The sequence below is a fragment of the Schistocerca serialis genome, chromosome 1, assembly GCF_023864345.2.
Source record: "Schistocerca serialis cubense isolate TAMUIC-IGC-003099 chromosome 1, iqSchSeri2.2, whole genome shotgun sequence".
NCBI lineage: Eukaryota > Metazoa > Arthropoda > Insecta > Orthoptera > Acrididae > Schistocerca > Schistocerca serialis.
In genome coordinates this window covers 1,221,488,623-1,221,510,842 of record NC_064638.1, presented here as the reverse complement: position 1 = coordinate 1,221,510,842, position 22,220 = coordinate 1,221,488,623, and positions in this window count along the sequence as shown.

Sequence of the window (22,220 nt, the reverse complement as noted above, 5' to 3'; positions counted from 1 at the left end):
TAGGACATGTTTTTATAAACCAGACCTGAAGATGGTCATTGTAGACCGAAATCGGAAGTCTGGTGACAAAAATTTGTGACCGTAGACGTGAAGTAAACGAAATTTATTCTATATTGGGGTCACTCTTCAGATCTCGACTATGTCGCAATTTGTGAAGCAATTGCTACACCAGGAGAAAATACAGAAAAATAAAGTCAGTTTTGATTATTGACCGCAAGACCCATAGAAGTAGTTCGGTTTCCTCCACGTGCCGGCCACCTATAGAATTCTAACCTTCTACATTCTAGCCAAACCCTTTCACACAAATGTAGAACTAGTAAATTTGTGTAAATGAAAAAAGTTTGTTTCAACAAAAACTTCGCGCTAACGACACGTGGTATGGGTCTTAGGGAATTCGGAAAATGAAAAAAACCTGCATCTTCGACCCTCGGTTGGGCATTCAACACACAGAATGGTTTTCCAAAGGTAATGAATAGTGAAATATATCGCACGTAAGTGTCATGAGAGGTAAATGAAGTTAATCCACTGGAGCGCAAGCCAACGTGATTGTCTGTACCTACACTGGGAAACTGAGCAAAAAATGTGAAAAGGACAAAAGCCCCATCTTCGCCTATTAATGTTTTTACTGTATCATCTTCGAAATAAGGAATAAATAACACTGTGTGCCTTGTGACCCATTTGGCAACTGACGCTTCAGGGTTCCCATGCTAAAAGTTTGCAATATTGGCGAAGAGCAGGTGGGAACCAGATCTCGTTAGAAAAGTATACGACTGGTCAATAACAAGATTAAAACGCAAAACAATCAAGGCCAGAAAGTGGGCTTTATGTAGTCTTTTGCAGTCAGGAAAGTTCAAAATTGGGGTGCAAGTAATTAACAATTAACTGGGGATGTGAACTTTCACAACATAGCTAGGAAAGTGGGGTGTTCATAGTACTCTACATAAATATTATACTTAGGTTAAGAATTTAAAACAATTTTTTCTTATACGTTAGCCATTGTATTTTATCTATTATTAATTAAATTAAGTACAATTTTAATCAACAAAATACTCCAATAACTAACCATAATTGATAAATCAATTACAAGTGTAAAATGGTTTTAAAAATTAGCCACATACTAATCCTCATATTAATAAAACAAACGAACTTCAATGATTTTAAAATTATAGAGAAATGTTAACAGTCGAAATATCAGATATATTTATACCACTTACAACAGTCATTCCTAATCTGGTGGAAAAGCACATTTTAGCACTGATCATTTTCACAAACACTAGAAATTTCTGAATAGATACATTTAATGCAGATGTTTTCGATATGATTTAAACACAAGAACTGTTTACACTTGCAACAGAAGACCCTTTTATTGCAGCAAACTGCGCTTCCTCCTGATTTACGTATATCGCTTTGAATGACCTGGAATATCCTTTTCTGTGTTTGAGGTCTTCGCTGTCTTTATTCGGATGGATCTCGGTACGGTTGTGTTTGACTGATGCTCTTTTTAAAACCTGAGGGCCCCAGCTGCTTTATAAATTGTCTTCTTTCTGCAACAAAATTGGGAATGTTGCATTACGATGTAACTTTAGCATTAATGCAGGCAACATCTAACTGCCGGAAGAACATTGCTAATAGTGATCGATTTGTTCTTCTTGTTACGGTGTATGTTGCATACAGTTTGTCAACTGTGTCAACTCCACCTTTTGTAAGGTTCTAGAAGGTAATGTATTAAGGATTATTTCCCTTCACCTGTTATGGTATCAATACCTTTGTGATTCAGATACACTGTAGCAATGTAACATTTCTAACATTTAAAGGTACATTTGAAAGGCTAGTGATGTCTCCTTTGCAAGCAAAAATTGTGTTTGGAGTTTCTCTTCCTCTTATGGCAGTTAATTCTTTACGAAGCTGAAGCTTATATTTATTATATTGTGCCAGCAATTCTTCAGCGAGCAAGATACTAGTGTACCAATTATCTGTTGTGATGTTTTGGCTAGTTCCTTGAATCCCCACAATAAGTCTCAAAGCAATGGCTTTGCCTGAATTAGAAACTTGGAAAGCTCCTTCAGTCAGCTTTCCGGCATACATTTACATTTTGGTTCTATACCAAGTCCTTGCGTTACATAATGTGCGGCATTTAGCAGGCTTTCTTGGAATGTACGTCAAAAAGAGGGACATTTAAGCGTGAAGAGCACCAACTGTTCATCAGTTTTAGTATTAACTCCAAGGCTGTAAGTATATCATCCAGTTCCTTGCGTTGCGCTCTACCGTAAATATTGTCAAATCTTCAACACCTCATAAGAAACAAAAATTTGTCCAGTGTCAAAGCAATGTTAAATATTTGTAAGCGTAGTCCCTGTGGAGGACAGAACCTGTAAATTTAATTTAGCTGCTCTGTAAGAAAGCGGCAATTATAAGTAATCCAATTAAAGATCGTGTTTCTGCTATACAAGTTTTCCGGCATATATTTTTGTTTTTATAATGGGGCTCAATGCTACCAATATAAGGGGGTTGGTGAACTGGACTATTGAGCGAATTACTTATTTTATCCTTACCAAGCATAAAGTTGTCTGGTTTTACTGAAAAGGAGGATGCTATATCTTCTCCAGGATAGTCATCAGACTGACGAGTTGCAGTTGCATGATCGCTTTCTTCGCAGTTACCTTCTTCTTCATTGTCATCCAAATCTTCAAACTCTGGCATATAACAACCATTAGCACCTTAAATCAAAACTTCCTCCAATAGCCTTCTAAGGTGATTTTGCTGCTCCTCATGTGAGACATGATACACACTGCTCATCACAGAATATCGCACAAGTACGTAGGTGGGGTGTCGTCAGCACTCCAGCGTTGAAAACTTGTGGTGTACGTTGTTGTTGTCTTTAAAAATACGAATAGCGGTTCCACAACTATATGCATCCATTTGAGCGAAGGTAACAAGCCTGACAGCAGTGTGACAAACATGTTTGCCCAACTACCAGTCGACTGGTGTGTTGTGAACACTCCACATTCCCAGTTAAGGTTAATGTAATGGACATGTGCTACATACTAAGCAACAGTGTACTGCTCGGCTTTAACAGAAGAACACCTCCAACACGAGCACATCTTCTCCATTCTAGTGTCATTCCTGCTCAAATAAATCGCAAGTATTCTATCACATTATGAAAAGGAAAAACTTCTCCAACAAAAGAGGACATTCCAAGAACACGAATCTGATACCGCTGTATGCGCCACCCGCGAAATTCTCAGGTGTTTTTTTGAGGAAGTAAGAGACCTAAAGGAGGAGCTGAAACTTCATGATAGCAGCATTATTGTGTGATACCTCAGTGCAAAAATCGGCAAGGGAACTATTGATAAATATGTAGATGTACATGGATTTCACCAGTGGGGACACCATTGATAAACTATAGCAACTTTTGTAAGAGAAATAATTTGTTCTAACTAATACTTTATGTCACTTGCTACCCCGTCACCTGTGCATCTGGCGATCACCAATGGACGGTACGCAACAAGTAACCTGTAGCCACATAGATTACATTATGATCATTTCTCTTTTCTGGAACTGTGTAAAAAGTACTGAGACTCTCCCACCTCTGACAATAGTACATATACAAACTTGTTATGCACAGGAACGACGAAAAACGAAAGATAGCAGATTGAGAAACTTAACTTACAAAGACTGAAGAATGTTTATTTCAAAACACGTTTGTCGGGTACTGTTAATGACAGAAACCACTCATGAGAGTAAAAAAAAAACGAAACATATTGTAGCCCCGCCAAATAGCGACGAGGGTATTGCACTATTGGGCAGCGATGTGAACGTTCAACCTATTAGACGCCTCGATAGGGATCAAATCATGGGTATTGCGCTGTAAGGCAACAGAGGCCACCACAAGACACAACTCAACTGGTCAAACCCTTTGGTTATCAGCCACATTAAATAAGCGGACCTTCAGTGGGAAAGCAGTCCAAATACTTACTTGAAACACTCCATTACTTTCCATTATATTAGTGTGCTAATAGCTTACTGCTTATGAAGGATTTAGCATCCATACTGGAGTTTATCTGTCTGAAGGCAGCCATCGCTGTCTCCAAGCCTGTAAGGCTCGTAAAGGTGTTCCCAAGCCCTTTGACCTTTACTTCTATCGTCACATAGCGGGACTCGATTATCGCATGTGTAAAGAACAGTTTGTAGTATTATCCATTGTAATACCATAAGACACTCATAGATATATTATTACAGCAACTAGTTTCCCAAACGTATAACAAGAGAAAAGATTGGAGGAACAACGACCTACTAAATTTAATGAAAAAAAGAAATGTATCAAAACCACATATGACGCCATTAGCGGAAAAATGGGAGTAGCAAACGAAGCACTGACAGATAAAAAATGTAAATAAATAGAAATTTAAATTAGGTATGACCGTTTCACTATGAAGAAGAAGATTCCTCACAAACTCTGGAGGAGGTGCTGTAGGAAGTTCAAAAGGAAATGAAAAGGTAGATGAACTGAGTTCAGAGATTCTGAAACTTGTAGATAGTCACTATGTCCAAATGAACTTGTTTGGCCACATACTCGTATGCAACACTGGAAATGTGTCGGGAAAATGTCGTACATCCATCTTCTTAGGCTGACAGCTGCAAATTATGCGAAACACTGCAGCGACTACAGATTAATCAAACTATCGCCTGAACAGTTTCTCCTCTGTCGTGTATTCAGATATTCTAATGAAATTTACTCTATAAGGAACGGCATAAAGCGTTGCGAAGAATATAAAGTTTTCTTAATTTTAAAATCACGAAGAGAAAATACTTTGCAATGACCATGGCGTTAAATTTCTTTTAAAAGCACAAACAATCCAGACCAGATGATTGACTTGTAATCCGGATTTATGATTTATCTTCGATCTGCCACCATCTAACATAATTAAAAATGAGGGTTTATCCAGCCAGTGAGTATGCTGGTTGACGGCATTATTAGATGATGCATAAGGAACTTTTGAGAACATTTCTTACGCATTATGTTATGAAATGTTCGGAAAAGCTATCTCAGAGAGGTTCTGACTTCTATTAAAGAAAAAAGAAATGAAGAACACGAATAGTGTTCGGTTATTTTTGTATTAAACAATCCGCTTTAAACTCTCTTATTCATTCACTGAGAAATTATTAAAAACAATAAAAATTAATTCCACTACAAGAAGATAAGGAAGGTGGATGATTTTAAAATAATTAACACAAGTATGTATAATTAATGATATAATTATTGACCACGAGAATTAGGAGTTACAAACTTACGAGTATAGCCCATCTCGAAGAGATTACTTCTGCGGAAGATTCAAATGTAAATGTAGGACAAATGAAGATCAATCTCATCATTTGTTAACTAAGATAAAAAATCAAGCGTTTAACAGAATTCCAGGAGCTTCGTTGTGAATTGAGTGCTCTCTGTGACTAAAAGAAAAGTGTTCATTTCTTACTAAACAGAAAATAAATGGTCTACAGAATACACATGAACTGAATGTCCCTGCTTTAACTTTTAAATACCACCTAAAAAAGTAATGCTACTTGTCTTAAAGTGTCTTTGAGAATTTTCAACCTGGCGTCCATGTAGAAAAATAGAAAATAGTGTAATCGAAACCAAGGAATTAGGAATGGTGTCGGAACAAGAGATACCGTGTATTCTGTCCTAGATTTAGTTCAGAACTGCCTCAATCAATAAGAAATCATCTTTGATCTCTTTATTGGTGGCACGCATTTGGCAGTGTCAAACGGGACAATGTTGCTGATCAGTTGAAATTGTCAAGCGTTGATAGTAAATACATCTATATCACTAGCCAACTGTACCACAGTAAAAGGTTCGACTAATTCGAAATTGGAGATGCTGTTTCAGAGGAAATCACTATCCTGGAAGTTGTCCAACACTTTTCAACTCATAAACCAGTTTCTCTAAATGACTTGGATTATCTCAATAAAGGACTAAAGATCAATGACTAATACTTCAAATAACATCTTCCGTTCAGATGAGTCGGCAATGCTTGCTGATAACGTAGGAAATCTTCTGTCCCTCTCGACATAGTTAACTTCACCATTACAGAGTTTGGACTTCATCCCAATTTCCAAAATCATAAACGTTGACCTATAACTAGATGAAGGTACATAATACTATCATCAACACGGATTTGAACGCACTTGAGATGGAAACCGTACTTAAATACTAAGAATGTTCGGTGACAAAAAATGAAATCAAGATGAAGAGATAAAAGCAAGAAAATCTGTTCCACGGAGAAAAATTGAAGAACTTTTAACATCTTGATCCATTATGTTAACACTGATTGGAAAACAGGCAAGTGTTATCAGGATGGAGCAGAAGAATGGACAGTCAAAATCTCACTCGTTAACAAAATACAGTTATCCGATATGTTAATTAAGAAGATTATTAATGCCCTATGCTGATAACGCGAAATTTAACATCTTTATATCCAGTTTTCTCAGGAACTATCATTGGTAGTAAAACAAAGTTTTACTAGAAGAGTTCTGCCAGATTTAACGCAGTCGGATAACCAATCGTTTCTGCATTTTGCAGACACATTGTAACTTTGGCGGTGTTAGGTAATCATAGGGCCTGCTGTCAATTATTGATTTCAACGAACTGAATCACTATCATCAATGAAGTTAAGAACACGAACCCATCGTTGTTTTCGAGACCACTGAAAGATCTTCACAGCTGAGCTACATTCCATTCCTCCAATGGATCCATCATATGTTTTCTGATAGTCTTGTTCATGCTATTGTTTCTTTTCATTATGCTTATGACAGCTGCACAACTATTTTTAGACTAATGGCCCCTTTTCTACCGTGACCCGCCAAATGTTATGCAAATGTCTATGTTGCCATCATTTTCATGAGCTGCTTTCCCTATTTCAGATTTCATTGATTCTTCTGTATTACTTTTACTGTTTCCTCTAAGCCGTTTGTGTATCTTGAAGCATTAGTAGGAGGGTATAACAGATTCATAAGAGCACAAAAGTTTTTCCAGGCATGGGACCTTTACTCGTACATGTTAGCCCATAGAAATATCTGACGTTTGCCTCAATTATTATCATTACATTTATCAGGTGTCTAAAATTCATTTTTTCCCGAACAATTCAAGCAAAATACTACAAACTAATAACGGAACTGTTTCTTTTTAAGATTTTTTCAGAAATAACTCTCTCTCCACCACACAAACTACAGCATGCAATTTGATTAGGCGATGTTCTTAATGCACTTCAATCTAATACTAAACATATCACTGGTACGGTTTCACTGTACACTTCATTACTGTTCACAAACTACCCCTTAAAAGCAATTGGTGGTGAAGAACTAGCTTGCTCTAACTTCATTCACTGGACATAAACATCCAACAGGACGCGTCCTGTAGGATCTACTTCCCTTCTTTCTCCACTTCTTAAATATTCCCGTTAATGGAATCATGATATTAGAGAGAGCAACACAACGAAAGGTGTAATGCGCCTAACAAAATGTGAATGACACCACTCACTATACTACAAACAAGAAGTTATATCACAGCAACCAACATAGCCAAGCTGTGCAGCAGGCTGTTTACTGTAAATAAACATAAATCACCGCCTTCTGGAGAAAGCAGTTCCCGAGATGTAACTGAACAACTGCTCAAGGGACTTAGATATCTTGTTTGTGCAGGAAATTATTTCAAAATACCTACTCATTCAAAATGAATGAAACAGACATCAAGTGAAAGAGAAAACTCCAGATAACAATTTTCGTCAAAAAAATTGACATTTTATACCAACACCACCTTTTGTAATCCTATTAACCGCAGTATATGCGGAATTTCATAGACGAATCAACTGACATGTGAAGAAGTTCTTATGCGTGTTGCGGAAGTCTTGAAATAACTAGCAGCAAACACTGAAAAACAGTGTATTTTCAACATAATTTTCGACGTCAAATGTACATTTTATGCAACTAATCTGATAACTATTTCGTCAGTAATTGACATTGTAAGGGCTCCGTGATTGTACTATATGTTATAAAAACACTTGCCAGCAAAACATTTAAAAACGTTTTTGATTAGCTCGTTTGATTCCACCATACTATTACCGGCTTAGAAATTTTGTTCATCATCAGATGGACGAAGTGCTAGTCAGACACTGTTCGTTTAGCTTGTTATGTTGCCCTATGGTGGAAATACATCAACAGCTAAATATGGATAATGGAAATAAGGATAAATGAAATTTTTGAATTGCATGGTAGCTGTTTAGCAGCACTACTTACAGTGAAAGCATCTTGGTAGCTTTAAGCCTTGAGATTTTCTTGTTTTCCGAGAAACTGACACTAGCATCATGGTAAAAGTGTGGATGTGCCGTAAACGCAATTACAAAAGCACAGAGTGAAAGATGGGTTATCGTTAGCAATGACGTATCTGCTGATTTTACACACACTTCACATGTTCTACATCTACTGATAGCTTATGAAGACGCTACAAAGCAAAGATATACATTGTTTGCATTAGGTGTCAGTGATTAGCGGAAATATATGACATTAACATCGATATGTTTACGGAAGTAATAGATAAATAATAGGTTTTCAGCAACATATGAAATAATGCTTTTTCTAAAATGAAAACAGCTCTCATACTTAATGAATGCTACATAAAAATTTATTAGACACCGGTGAGGCAGGCATTATTGTTAGCAACTGGCAGATTTTACTTTTGTGTCCTGTTTATTTGTTTAATTATTGTATGTGTGCTATTCACATTTCCACTTGAGTGGAACGTATTCTCAACACTGAACATTAAACGTTAACTGATATTGCTACGTTCCACCTCCATGGCTTGAATGAATCTACGAAACTCCTCGCGTTATTGGTTATATCCATAACACACTGCCTGCAACAACTGAATCCTCTATGGTTTGACACACTAAAATCACTGGAGAAAATCGCTGGACAGACACCTGAGGAATAGCTGGGTATCGGCTGGCACGATGAACAGACTACAGTGTAGTAGTAACAAAACTCTGTTGCATGTGCTCTAAGTCGTGAAAAAACTTACGGGGAAGACACGGGGCTTTATCTTTACGTAAACAACAAGTGTCATGAAAGAGATGTAGCAATCGTCGCTTCGAATGCTTTGATCTACAGTAAGCGCAGTGCCATAATCTTGATGAAAAACACGTCCCACAGTTGTCAATTAATTGCCCCGGTTGGAATGGGAAACGCAAAAGACCTATTGTTGCTATTTATAGCAATCTCCAATCGACGTATGATTGGTAACTGCTCAAAATCATTATTTTTGCCTGTCAAGAGGCAGTTTTAAAAAACTACCTTTTGTCATGTTTGTGGAGAAAGCTGTGTTAAATTTCAGTATAAAATTCATTTCTCTTGACTGCAAATACAAGACACATAAATTTTGTATTTGTAGTAAGTATTCGAAATGAATGACCTTATCTTCCAGAAAATGAGACTGTATCATTTACAAATGTGCCAGAGGAGAGGCAGTTCGAAACAAGGCCTGCCTCATCTTTCTCCGCCATAAAAAGTGACATCTCTTATGTGACAGTGTCAGTTTAACTCGTTGGGCACAGTAATTCTGCTAACCAGTTATCACATCTAGCACATTTAACACATGTCGCTCCTTAGAACTGTGCTATCAGCTTATATTAATCCCGTTCTAGAGCAATTCTCATCTGGTCTTAAACATACGTCTGTGTTACATCAAATGTAATTACCCGCATACCTCTAGTGAAACACGCGACTGTTTTCCAGGTTAAATGTGTTACAGTATTCGCTACTTCTGAATTATCATTTGTAACCAGCAGTTTCTGGAATAGAAGCTGACGCAACCGCTGTAACAAAATTAGTTTTATGCTGAAGCTACCACTGTCGTTGTTTACAAACAGTATAGAATTCTGTGCCAGGAAATGATATTTATTTTGACTAGTGGTTTTTATTTCTTTATTATTAATTTATGAATACAGAACAATACCTACAATTTAATTTGCAGCTGTTTCACATAATGTAATAAAATGCAGGGTAAACAGTAGCATTCGTTGGAAGTGTCAGAAATGTCAAATTATGAAAACTACTAGGTTTGAAGTAATGTAAAACGAATTTAATTACTTGGTATGATCAGCTTTTTATTTCCATAATGATGAATGAACAGAAAGGCATAAAAGATCCGTCAGATGTTCTGTGTTCCATCTTCGATTTTGTAATTAATCAGTCGGCTGAAAAATACTCTGGTGTATTCAAATTACCTCGTTATATTTAACAGCTGCTTCTATATATATAACGGAATATACGTAATAAATTTCATTTTCGGTAACACTTTATTTCATTATTTTATTCATTAATGTAGACCTTCAATAAATTTTTGTACCTGCCGTGCTACATGCAGGTTCGCAAAACAGATATTCTCAACGCAAGCAAATATGCTAACCCATTTCTATCATTATGGTTTTGGTTACACTTATATGACTTACAGCAAAGAGAAGACGTAGAGGACACAAAGGTTTATCTCATAGGTATAATCAAAGAACGTAAGAATAAACATACTGGAACACAGGAGGTAGGTCGATACCAGTTGATAGAAGAGCATTATGCTGAATGAAAAAGAAACCAATCGAGACATTTACCCTATTCCATAAAAATTACTTGCTTCACCAATAAACCCAAAAACTCTCTGGATCACTATTAGAATGCTTTTCTAAGGCTTTAAGGGGGGTAGGACGTCAAACACGCCGACTTGGAGCAGGAGAGGCACCACAGGACATTTTCATTTCTACTGTCTATACTTTTACAAATAAATTCATAAAACTTTGTCAGCATGACCAGGAAGGATTGAGGACTCACACTCTAAGAAGTGGAAGTTCAAAAATGTAGCAAAATATCTTTTTTTTTACGTGTGCTGTTTCACCATTTTTTCACTTACTACAGACTGCATTTGTTTCTGTAGGTAAACTTTTCCGTCTAAGTAAGAGAGATTCTTCGATGAATTTGGCACAGCATACAAGCAGTACTTAAAATGTGTATGAAACTCTAGAATTTTCCAAATCTATTAAAAACTGTGGTAAAAATTGAGATAATTTACTATAAAATTTGAGTTTTTTCTAAACAAGAGGTTTATAATGTAACAGTTAATTCATTTTTTCATAAATTAAGGAAACTCTAGAGTTTCATACACATGTAACTACAGTTTGTATGCTGAGCAAAATTCATCGAAGAATCTCTCTTACTTAGGAAGAAAAGTGTACCCATAGCAACAAATGCAGCCAGTAGTAAGTGAAAAAATGATGAAATTTCACATGCAAAAAAGTATTTAGTTACGTTTTTGAGCTTCCACTGCATTGAATATGAATTCTGAATACTTCTTGATCATGCTTTCAAAGTTTTATGAATTTATTTGTAAAAGTATAGAAAGCGGAAGTTAAAATGTCCTGTGGTGCCTCTCCTGCTCCAAGTCGGCCCATTTAACGTCCTACCCCCCTTAAATGGTCATACAAAACCCACACAACAACACAAAGAGTAAATCTGCCTGAACTGAGTATTTGCAACACAAAGAGTAAATCGGCCAGAACTGAATATTTGAGGAAGGTCCGTGCCCCTTACATGGGCAGCCCTATGGAGGCATTGCTTTGCAAAGGCAAAGTATTGAGTTCGGTTCACAGCCAAGGAAACATTTCTAATCTACCATGTAGCTTCCAACATTTTGACAACACAAACGTAGCATAGTTTCAAAAATGGTCTCTTATAAGTCTCCAAGTCTTAATACTGGAATGTCCTAAAATAAGACCCATAGAAGAATACGGCCAGATAAACATTCGTGTTGGGATCTGGGCAAATTTGTCCTTCCTGTCTGTTGACACTGTAAGAGGTGATCAGTGTAATTACCACTTATTATTACAAGTCCATTCCACTTATCCTTCAAAAAGAACCGAAAACTTGAGAGATGTATATCTGGTTGCCTTGAGAATTGGTCACTTGCGTCGGGCAGCTGTTTAGATGTGTGTGTTGTCGATGGGTGTGGATTACAACAGCACCTTCAAATAACAGTGGAATCAAGGTAAGTTATATTGAGGAGAAGGGCAGTCTGTCCATGGCGGTAGTGTGGTACAGACATCTCTGACAGGGGAAAACTGCGTGCGCTACGTTTAAAGTCAGTGGAGCGATCGCAACTACAAATTGAATGAGTAAACGTACTGTTGGACAGTTGTAGAAAGTGATAGAAAGTGACTGCTAGTATTGAATAAAAATTAGTCAGATTAAAGATATTTGGAAGTTGCCTCCAGATGTTTGTTTTTAGAAAACAAATGGTATTGCGGCAGGCTAATTCCTTGTCACAAAACGGAGGCTTTGGAAGGTTTATAAATGCTGTGTCAGTGGTGTAGGCATACAGTACGCTGGATCAGGTGTAACGAGCAGGCTCTACGTTTGCACGTACGGTAGCTCCAGTGTTTCCCATTGTCTTACATAGCCTCCCATAATCCATCAGTGCTGATTCGCCAACCTTCTAGCGGCAGTTTCCCACACCTTTGGCAATAGAGTGTCAATAGAGTGTCTTGATCTTCTGTCCACTTCCTCTCTCTTTCACAAAACCGTTGGCTACGGGGGGGAACTGCTGCCTTTTTCTGCAGGAAGTCTTTTGACAGTAATGCTAATGATTTTTATTCAAAATTTAAGTAGCCGCTAGTTTCGTACCAGGAATCAATGATGCTACCATTCCAAGTTCTAAACGCTACGTTGTCTTTGGGTCTCGCACTAAGATATGTAATGAAGCTTCTAAACTGTATAACGTAATGGGCTGAGATATCGTCACTTCTTGGTTTTATGAACTTCGACATAGCATAAAAGTGTGCCTTCTCCGAGAGAATGTAGACCTTATAGCCAACTGCACGGCCGTAGGTGCAGCGAGAATGTTTTCTGCTGCTTCTAACCAGCGGGGCGAACAGTTCTCTTGCTGTTAAGATTGGATAACCTGTTGTGGCTCAAGGACGACGACCGTGTGAGAAAGTTGTCTACATACGCGACGTCATGTCAGCATTTGAACACAACGTTTCCGAATCTTAATAATTTATCTCGTGGCTTTCTTAATCTAGCTTATCCGAGGTTGTTACAACTGATCCGGCCCCAGTATCCGATTAGCATTTATCTAGGAAAAAGGTCGGTGTGTCCTTATGGCTGAGGAAAACTGAAATTAAGTTGTTGTTGTTGTTGTCTTCAGTCCTGAGACTGCTTTGATGCAGCTCTCCATGCTACTCTATCCTCTGCAAGCTTCTTCATCTCCCAGTACTTACTGCAACCTACATCCTTCTGAATCTGCTTAGTGTATTCATCTCTTGGTCTTCCTCTACGATTTTTACCCTCCACGCTGCCCACCAATGCTAAATTTGTGATCCCTTGATGCCTCAGAACATGTCCTACCAACCGGTCCTTTCTTCTTGTCAAGTTGTGCCATAAACTCCTCCCCAAGTCTATTTAATACCTCCTCATTAGTTATGTGATCTACCCATCTAATTTTCAGCATTCTTCTGTAGCACCACATTTCGAAAGCTTCTATTCTCTTCTTGTCCAAACTAGTTATCGTCCATGTTTCACTTCCATACATGGCTACACTCCATACAAATACTTTCAGAAACGACTTTCTGACACTTAAATCTATACTCGATATTAACAAATTTCTCTTCTTCAGACACGCTTCCCTTGCCGTAATTAAGAGACAAATAAATTACAGACATAGGCTGTGAGTGGACATTGATGTAAATCAATGGAGAACGTTGAAAATTTGTGCAGCACCGGGATTCGAAACCAGATCTCCTGCCTGCTAGTGGGTTTCTCTGACCATTAGTCTGTCCACAGATGGTGGTGATCGAAACAGAACGGACTACCCCGGCACGCCTACCGTCAGCCCCGAATTCTCAACTTACCCACACGCTATGAATTTAGTGCTCCATGCCCACTATCCTCATTACTCGCGCCACTTCGCCCGTTTCTCATTAGGGTTAGAACTCGGTGTTCATCGGCACTGAAGAGATAATTGGCCGTCTTCGCCTGTATAATATATATATATCTGTATATATAGGACAGATACCATTATTGATCCATCAGCCACTATGAATCGAGATAAAAAGGAATTACGGAAGTTGGTTACAAGTTAGAACTGATGCAAATCGACATATAAAATTGAAATTAATGTATAAATCTGCTGATTAATAATGCAGTAGGCCCATGATTACTATGATTAGAATCATCATTAAGTATAATGTATTGTCCGTGATTGGAAAGATGATTATGACTACACAGTCGCTGAGCATTTCAAAGTGCGTTAGATACACAGGGTGGTCCACTGATCGTGACAGGGCCAAATATCTCACGAAATAAGCGTCTAACGAAAAAACTACAAAGAACGAAACTTGTCTAGCTTGAAGGAGGAAGCCATATGGCGCTATGGTTGGCCCGCTAGATGGCGCAGCCATAGGTCAAACGGATATCAACTGCGTGTTTTTTTAAAAATAGGAACCCCCATTTTTTATTACATATTCGTGTAATATGTAAAGAAATATGAACGTTTTAGTTGGACCACTTAACTTCGCTTTTTTTCGCTATCACAAAGCGAAAAAAGTGGTCCAACTAAAACATTCATGATTATTTACGTACTAAACGAATATTTTAAAAAAAAGGGGTTTCCTATTTAAAAAAACGCTGCTGATTTCCTTTTGACCTATGGCCGCGGCATCTAGCGGGCCAACCATAGCGCCATCTGGTTTCCCCCTTCAAGTTAGGCGAGTTTCGTTCTTTGTAGTTTTTTCGTTTTATGCTTATTTCGTGAGATATTTGGCCCGGTCACTATCAGTGGACCGCCTTGTATATATTAGAAAAGTCTCAGATTTACAATATTACAAGTTACACCATAAGAAAATAAAAATAAAGGTACAAAATTAAAGAAGTAATTTAAATCATCATGCTAATAAGGCTACGGTCATGGCAAAATTTTGATCAGTGAGACCATTGCTTTCCAAGGTAACGTTCCAGGTTAAATTTCTATTCAGAGATACAATTTTAAAATGACGAGTAGTTTCCGACACTCTGATTGACAATTCAAGCGTAACTCACTTTTACAATGTGTCTAATACTCTCAGTGCATACTGCAAACTACATCCATCTGAATCTGTTTGGTATATTCATCTCTTGGTCTCCAGCTACGATTTTTAGCCTCCATGCTGTCCTCCAACACCAAATTGGTGATCCCTTGTTCCCTCAGAATATGACCTACCAACCGACCCCTTCTTCTAGCCAAGATGCGCCACAAATTTCTCTTCTCTCCAATTCTATTCAATACATCCTCATTAGTTATGTGATCCACCCATCTAATCTTCAGCATTCTTCTGTAACACCACTTCTTGAAAGATTCTATTCCCTTTATGTCTAAACTATTTATCGTCCACGTTTCACTTCCATACATGGCTACACCCCATACAAATACATTCAGAAACGACTTCCTGTCACTTAAATCTATACTCGATGTTAAAAAATTTCACTTCTTCAGAAACGCTCTCCTTGCCATTGCCAGTCTACATTTTATATCCTCTCTACTTCGACTATCATCAGTTATTTTGCTCCCCAAATAGCAAAACTCATTTGCTACTTTAAGTGTCTCATTTCCTAATCTAACTCCCGCAGCATCACCCGATTTAACTCGACTACAGTCCATTACGTTCGTTTTGCTTTTGTTGATGTTCATCTTCAGTCCTCCTTTTAAGACACTGTCCATTCCGTTCAGCTGCCCTTCCATATCCTTTGCTGTCACTGAGAGAATTACAATGTGAACGGTGAATCTCAAAATTTTTATTTCTTCACCATGGATTTTTATTCCTACTCCGAATTTTTCTTTTGTTCCCTTTACTGCTTGCTCAATAGAAAGATTGAATAGCATCGGGGAGAGGCTTCAACCCTGTCTCACTCCCTTCAGAAACACTGCTTCCCTTTCATGTCCCTCGACTCTTATAACTGCCATCTGGTTTCTATACAAATTGTAAATAGCTATTCGCTCCCTGTATTTTGCCCCTGCCACCTTTTGTTCCCTAATGCTCTCCCTGAAGCTCTCTACAACCTCTAATTTTTAGTTTATCCAGGTCCCATCTCCACAAACTCCTACCTTTTTGCAGTTTCTTCAGTTTTAATCTACGGTTCATAACCAATAGAGTGTGGTCTGAATCCACATTTACCCCTGGAAATGTCTTACAATTTATAACCTATTTTCTGAATCTCTGTCTTACCACTATATAATCTATCTGAGACCTTCTTCCATGTGTACAGCCTCATTTTATGATTCTTGAACCAAGTGTTAACTTTGATTAAGATATGCTCTGTGTGAAAAATTCTACCAGGCGGCATCCTCTTTCATTCCTTCCTCCCATTCCATATTCACCCACTACGTTTCCTTCTCTTCCTTTTCCTAGTATCGAGCTCCAGTCACCCGTGACTATTAAATTTTCCTCTCCCTTCACTATCTGAGTAATTTCTTTTATCTCATCATACATTTCATCTATCTCTTAGTCAACTGCTGAGCTAACTGGTATATAAACTTGTACTACTGTGGTAGCCGTGGACTTCGTATCTATCTTGGCCACAATAATGCGTTCATTATGCTGGTTGTACTAGCTTACCCGCATCCCTATTTTGCTATTCATTATTAAACCCAATCCTGCATTACCCCTATTTGATTTTGTGTTTATAACCCTGTAGTCACCTGACCAGAAGTCTTGTTCCTCCTGCCATCGAACTTCACTAATTCCCACTATATCCAACTTCAACCTATCCATTTCCCTTTTTAAATTTTCTAACCTACCTGCCCGATTAAGGGATCTGACATTCCACGCTCCGACCCGTAGAACGCCAGTTTTCTTTCGCCTGATAACGACATCCTCTTGAGTAGTCCCCGCCCGGAGATCCGAATGGGGGACTATTTTACCTCCGGAATATTTTACCCAAGAGGACGCCATCATCATGTAATCATACAGTAAAGCTGCATGCCCTCGGGAAAAATTACGGCTGTAGTTTCCCCTTGCTTTCAGCCGTTCGCAGTACCAGCACAGCAAGGCCGTTTTGGTTATTGTTACAAGGCCAGATCAGTCAATCATCCAGACTGTTGCCCTTGCAACTACTGAAAAGGCTGCTGCCCCTCTTCAGGAACCACACGTCTGTCTGGCCTCTCAACAGATACCCCTCCGTTGTGGTTGCACGTACGGTACGGCTACCTGTATCGCTGAGGCATGCAGGCCTCCCCACCAACGGCAATGTCCATGGTTCATGCGGGGAGGGGGGGGGGAGGCTATATGTTATAAGAATTAATTATATAGGCGTGTATGTATGTTCACCTTCTCGTCCTAAACTATGCGATCGGTTTCAAGGGAACTTGGTACCCATATGTCTTACTGTCTGGAAAGAAACGCAGTGGAGTTATGAACACCTACTTCCGACGGGAGTGGATGTAAGGGTGAAAAAAGGAGCTCTTCGTAAATGTGAAGCACGCAAAGAATATCCAGTCCCGTTGGATTTCTTGCAGGACTTGCGCGTTGTGTGTGTACTATCTGAATGTGTTACAGGTGGTACACAGATGGATGGCCATGGCGGTGAAGTGGCCGCGGGGAGGTGGTGGTGGGCAGTAATGGGGGGAACGAGGAGATGGGTAGAGAGAGGGGATAGAGAAGACGGACTGAGAGAGGGGGGACGAAAAGCTGGATAGAGTGGAGGGAGGATGAAATAGGCAGTGGGGTAGGTGGAGGTGGGCAAAAAGAAGGGGAATTAGGAGAAGAACAGGTAGAGAGGATATGAATATGGGTATGGATATGGACCAATACAAGATTGAATAAATAAATACCACCGCAGCGCTGGATTTCTCAGCACGTATTAAGTAATATTCCCGCTTTGAATTGTGGAACACCAGTGCTCCGTGTTCGAAACTATTGATAGAACCGTAATCTGGCATGCTGGTATTGTTTACTGAGAAGTTTCACATACCAGCTGATTTGGACAAATTTAGTTGCTTCTATAGTTGAGACTTCAGGAGATCGTCACTACGTTATGATAAAGCCCTTAGCTAAGGGGAGATATGAGTTATTGATACCGGTTCAACCAGTAACCAAAATGAATGAGCATTATATGATGAAGTCTGCAGTTAAATGGCATGTTATGTTATTTGCTTGTAGGATCCAAGGCCCAGTAACGAAACTGCAAAATGACAAATGTATTCTTGAAAAGCACTTTTTTTACTTTTTTTGCATGAGCTTCGAATCTTATTACATTTCTTTAAATCAGATTCTGGCTGAAAATCCATTGTCATGTCAGCTTTTAATGCCCATATGCCATTTCAAAAATTTCTCTGTGGCCAAGACCTGGCGGTGGTGATTTAATAAAATTTATTGTTTTTGAAGAGAACTTGAGCGAAAATTGTACTATCGGTTCAATACTTACGATTGTTGAATTCAAGAAAACTGATGGCCGAGACTAGTTCCCCTAATTTTGCTGTCAGTTTACAGGAATCTCGCCATAATCTTTTCGAAGTGTGTGTGTGTGTGTGTGTGTGTGTGTGTGTGTGTGTGTGTGTGTGTGTGTTTGTGTTTGTGTGTGTGGTTTTAGAGAGAGAGAGAGAGAGAGAGAGAGAGAGCGAGAGAGAGGGATTACTATATTACTCCTTCACACTGAAATGGCTATACGAAATTGTACGAAATCTGAATTAACACAAAGGCTACGTTATACATACCTACCTATCATGGCGATATGGATGAAAAAGTCGAACTCACGACTCACGAATACCCACTGTGTATTGTACCGGGGACGTAGAAACGACGGTGAGGCTTCATCCCGCCGTAGCACTCAATGGTTCACTACCCCTCAATAGGCCAAAAATGGTTCAAATATGGCTTTAAGCACTATGGGACCTAACACCTGAGGTCATCAGTGTCCTAGAATTTAGAACTACTTAAACCTAACTAACCTAAGGACATCACAAACACCCATGCCCTAGGCAGGATTCTAACATGCGACGGTAGCAGCCGCGTGGTTCCAGACTGAAGTGCCTAGAACCACACGGCCACACTGGCCGACCAATTTGCTGATTATGTATGCAGTAGGCCTATGATTTCTATATATATATATATATATATATATATATATATATATATATATATATATATATATATATATATATATATATACCGGGTGACCAAAAAGTCAGCATATATTTGAAAACTTAATAAACCGCGTAATAATGTAGGCAGAGAGGTAAAAATTGACACACATGCTTGGAACGACATGGGGTTTTATTAGAACCACCCCTATTGCTAGACGCGTGAAAGATCTCTTGCACGCGTCGTTTGGTTATGATCGTGTGCTCAGCCGCCACTTTCGTCATGCTTAGCCTCCCAGGTCCCCAGACCTCAGTCCGTGCGATTATTGGCTTCGTGGTTACCAGTAGTCGCAAGTGTATCGTGATAGACCCATATCTATAGGGATGCTGACAGACAACATCCGACGCCAATGCCCTACCATGACTCCGGACATGCTTTACAGTGCTGTTCACAACATTATTTCTCGACTACAGCTATTGTTGAAGAACGATGGTCGACATATTGAGCATTTCCTGTAAAGAACCTCATCTCTGCTTTGTCGAACTTTGTTATGCTAATTATTGCTATTCTGATCAGATGAAGCGCCATCTGTCAGACAATTTTTGAACTGTTGTATTTTTTTGGTTCTAATAAAACCCCATGTCATTCCAAGCATGTGTGTCAATTTGTACTTGTCTATCTACATTATTCCGTGATTTATTCAGTTTTCAGCTGGGCTAGGCTAGCACTTGGATCGATGACACCCGGTATGCCGAGCGCTGTTGGCAAGCGGATGCACTCAGCCCTTGTGAGGCAAACTGAGGAACTACTTGTTTGAGAAGTAGCGGTTCCGGTCTCGTAAACTGACATACGGCCGGGAGTGCTGACCACAGGCCCCTAATTACCCACATCCAGAGACGCCTGTGGGCTGTGGATAACACGGCGGCCGGTCGGTAACGTTGGACCTTCCAAGGCATGTTCGAACCGAGTTTAGTTTAGTTTTATTGGAATAACCCCCACTGTATATATGTTGTGTTTTTATGATATCCTAATCTTGAGTTTTGAAAGAACTCCGATTTAAATCGGTTGAAATCTATGTCAAGAGCTTTCGACTACTACCTGCCGCCTTGAAATCCATCCATAGGCTGGCTGGCAGACCGAACCTAGACACTAATTCGCGGGGCTCATTCGTGCTGGAGCCGGCGCGCCTTCCTCTTTGGAAAGCAGCGCGTTAGATCGGCCGGCTAACTGGGTGCGCTTGTTCATCGTTGGATAGTGTAACTTACCAGAGTTTCTAATAGCACTGCATCACATTCGCAGCGCATCGTGTAATCGTTATATATGGTACACATGCTGTTAAATTAGTGGTTGAGCCTTAGAGGACGGTAGTTCCCATTAGGAAACGCTTCCACGTGTGAACAATATTACTAAGCTCTCTCCCTTAAACAATGTACTATCATCGCGATCTACTGCCTTCCAAGAGTTTAACGGCTAGAACACACTTAATAGCTAGGCTTAGCGTTTATGCCTCTGCGTGAAAGGAATATGTTCAATTTGCTGTAGAGATAAATCTATCAAATGCAGATGGAACCGGAAGTACTTCCGTGTAAATCGTTTAGTCGTCAGGATTTTTAATCTTTCGTCACAGGTTGGTGAATCACAGCGCTGATTGGCAAAAAAAGATATCAGTAAAATGCATAAATGCTTTGTGAGATGGTGCGACAATTTTTAATGGACTCAAATAGTGATACTAGATTTCAGTAATGTATTTATTAATTTTATTTTGCCGTATGTGGTTCGGGCCACGCTATATTCAAAAGCTCTAGAGGAGAAATACATTTAAGGTCTAAGCCTGAGATAAAGAGACTTTAGTAAAATTATATGAAACGTACATCGTAAATATGGAATAATCAAGCAGTCAGTGAAAATAAAGTTCATAATGTACATCAAATGGACATCGTAAACAGCGAAGAGAGGTAAAATTCACCAAAGTAACTGTAACACATTTTTAGGTGAAACTAAACCAAATTTGGGAGACATTGTCACAAAGTTTCTGGTCGACAATACTTGACGACTTTTGAGTGACTCACTGTAAATATTGCTACATGGCAGTACTATACGGTTTTTCTGAAAATGACATGATTTAAAATACAATTGACACGTAAAATGTAGTTTTATGTGACAAATAAAGTTCTGTTATATCTAGTACATGATTCTGTTTACTATCTAGTACATATCCATCTAGAGCAAGGAGACTGCGGAAAATTAATGGCGGAATAAAATGTGTGAACATGTATCTATTCAATAAAATAATCAGTTACGACAGACGTATAATTTAGTATCCAGAATGTATATATAAAAAAGTTAAAATGAGTATATTGTTACTCAAATCAGCAGATAAAACAAAATTTACGAAGATACGCACAAAATGGCAGGATGCATATTTCGTATGTAACAATTTTGCAGAGACAAGCATCAGTGTGTAGAAAAGAGTACAACATACAACGTATAAAACGACAGGAACACAACAAGTAAGTGTATTTATTACACAGTTCATGATAAATCATGAAAAACCAGCGTCTGCCAAATCTTGCGATTATGGACAATGTACAAACTACGTTCGAAGGTTGTGAACTACAGCACACTGTGAGCATACCATAAAATCTAGTGGTCTTGTGTAACAATATCTCAATTATGATAGAAACATGTAGTACACAATAAATTAAAGTATCACTACGTAAAAGAAGGCTGCACCAGATAAGCTTGGCGACAATGTACAATAGCCTTTAAGTCTCGGAGGTTGCACAAAGGAAGGTGACAAAAACTTTTTTAATTTATTTTCGATATCTCTAAAATGTTGTCCAAATCGAGTAGTAAATAATGTAGCCATTGTATTGCGGCAAGCTAACCCTAATAATGGCGTTGCCCGTAACCTACAGTTACAATATAGAAACGTACTCGCTGCATGACAGCAGGCAAACCACACAATATACTGTAGTTAAACCACTGTAATGGCCCAAGGTTCTTACGACTGCTACATTACGCCGTATCACTGATATACAAGTGCATGTTGCTTGCTGTCACTTAACAGACAAA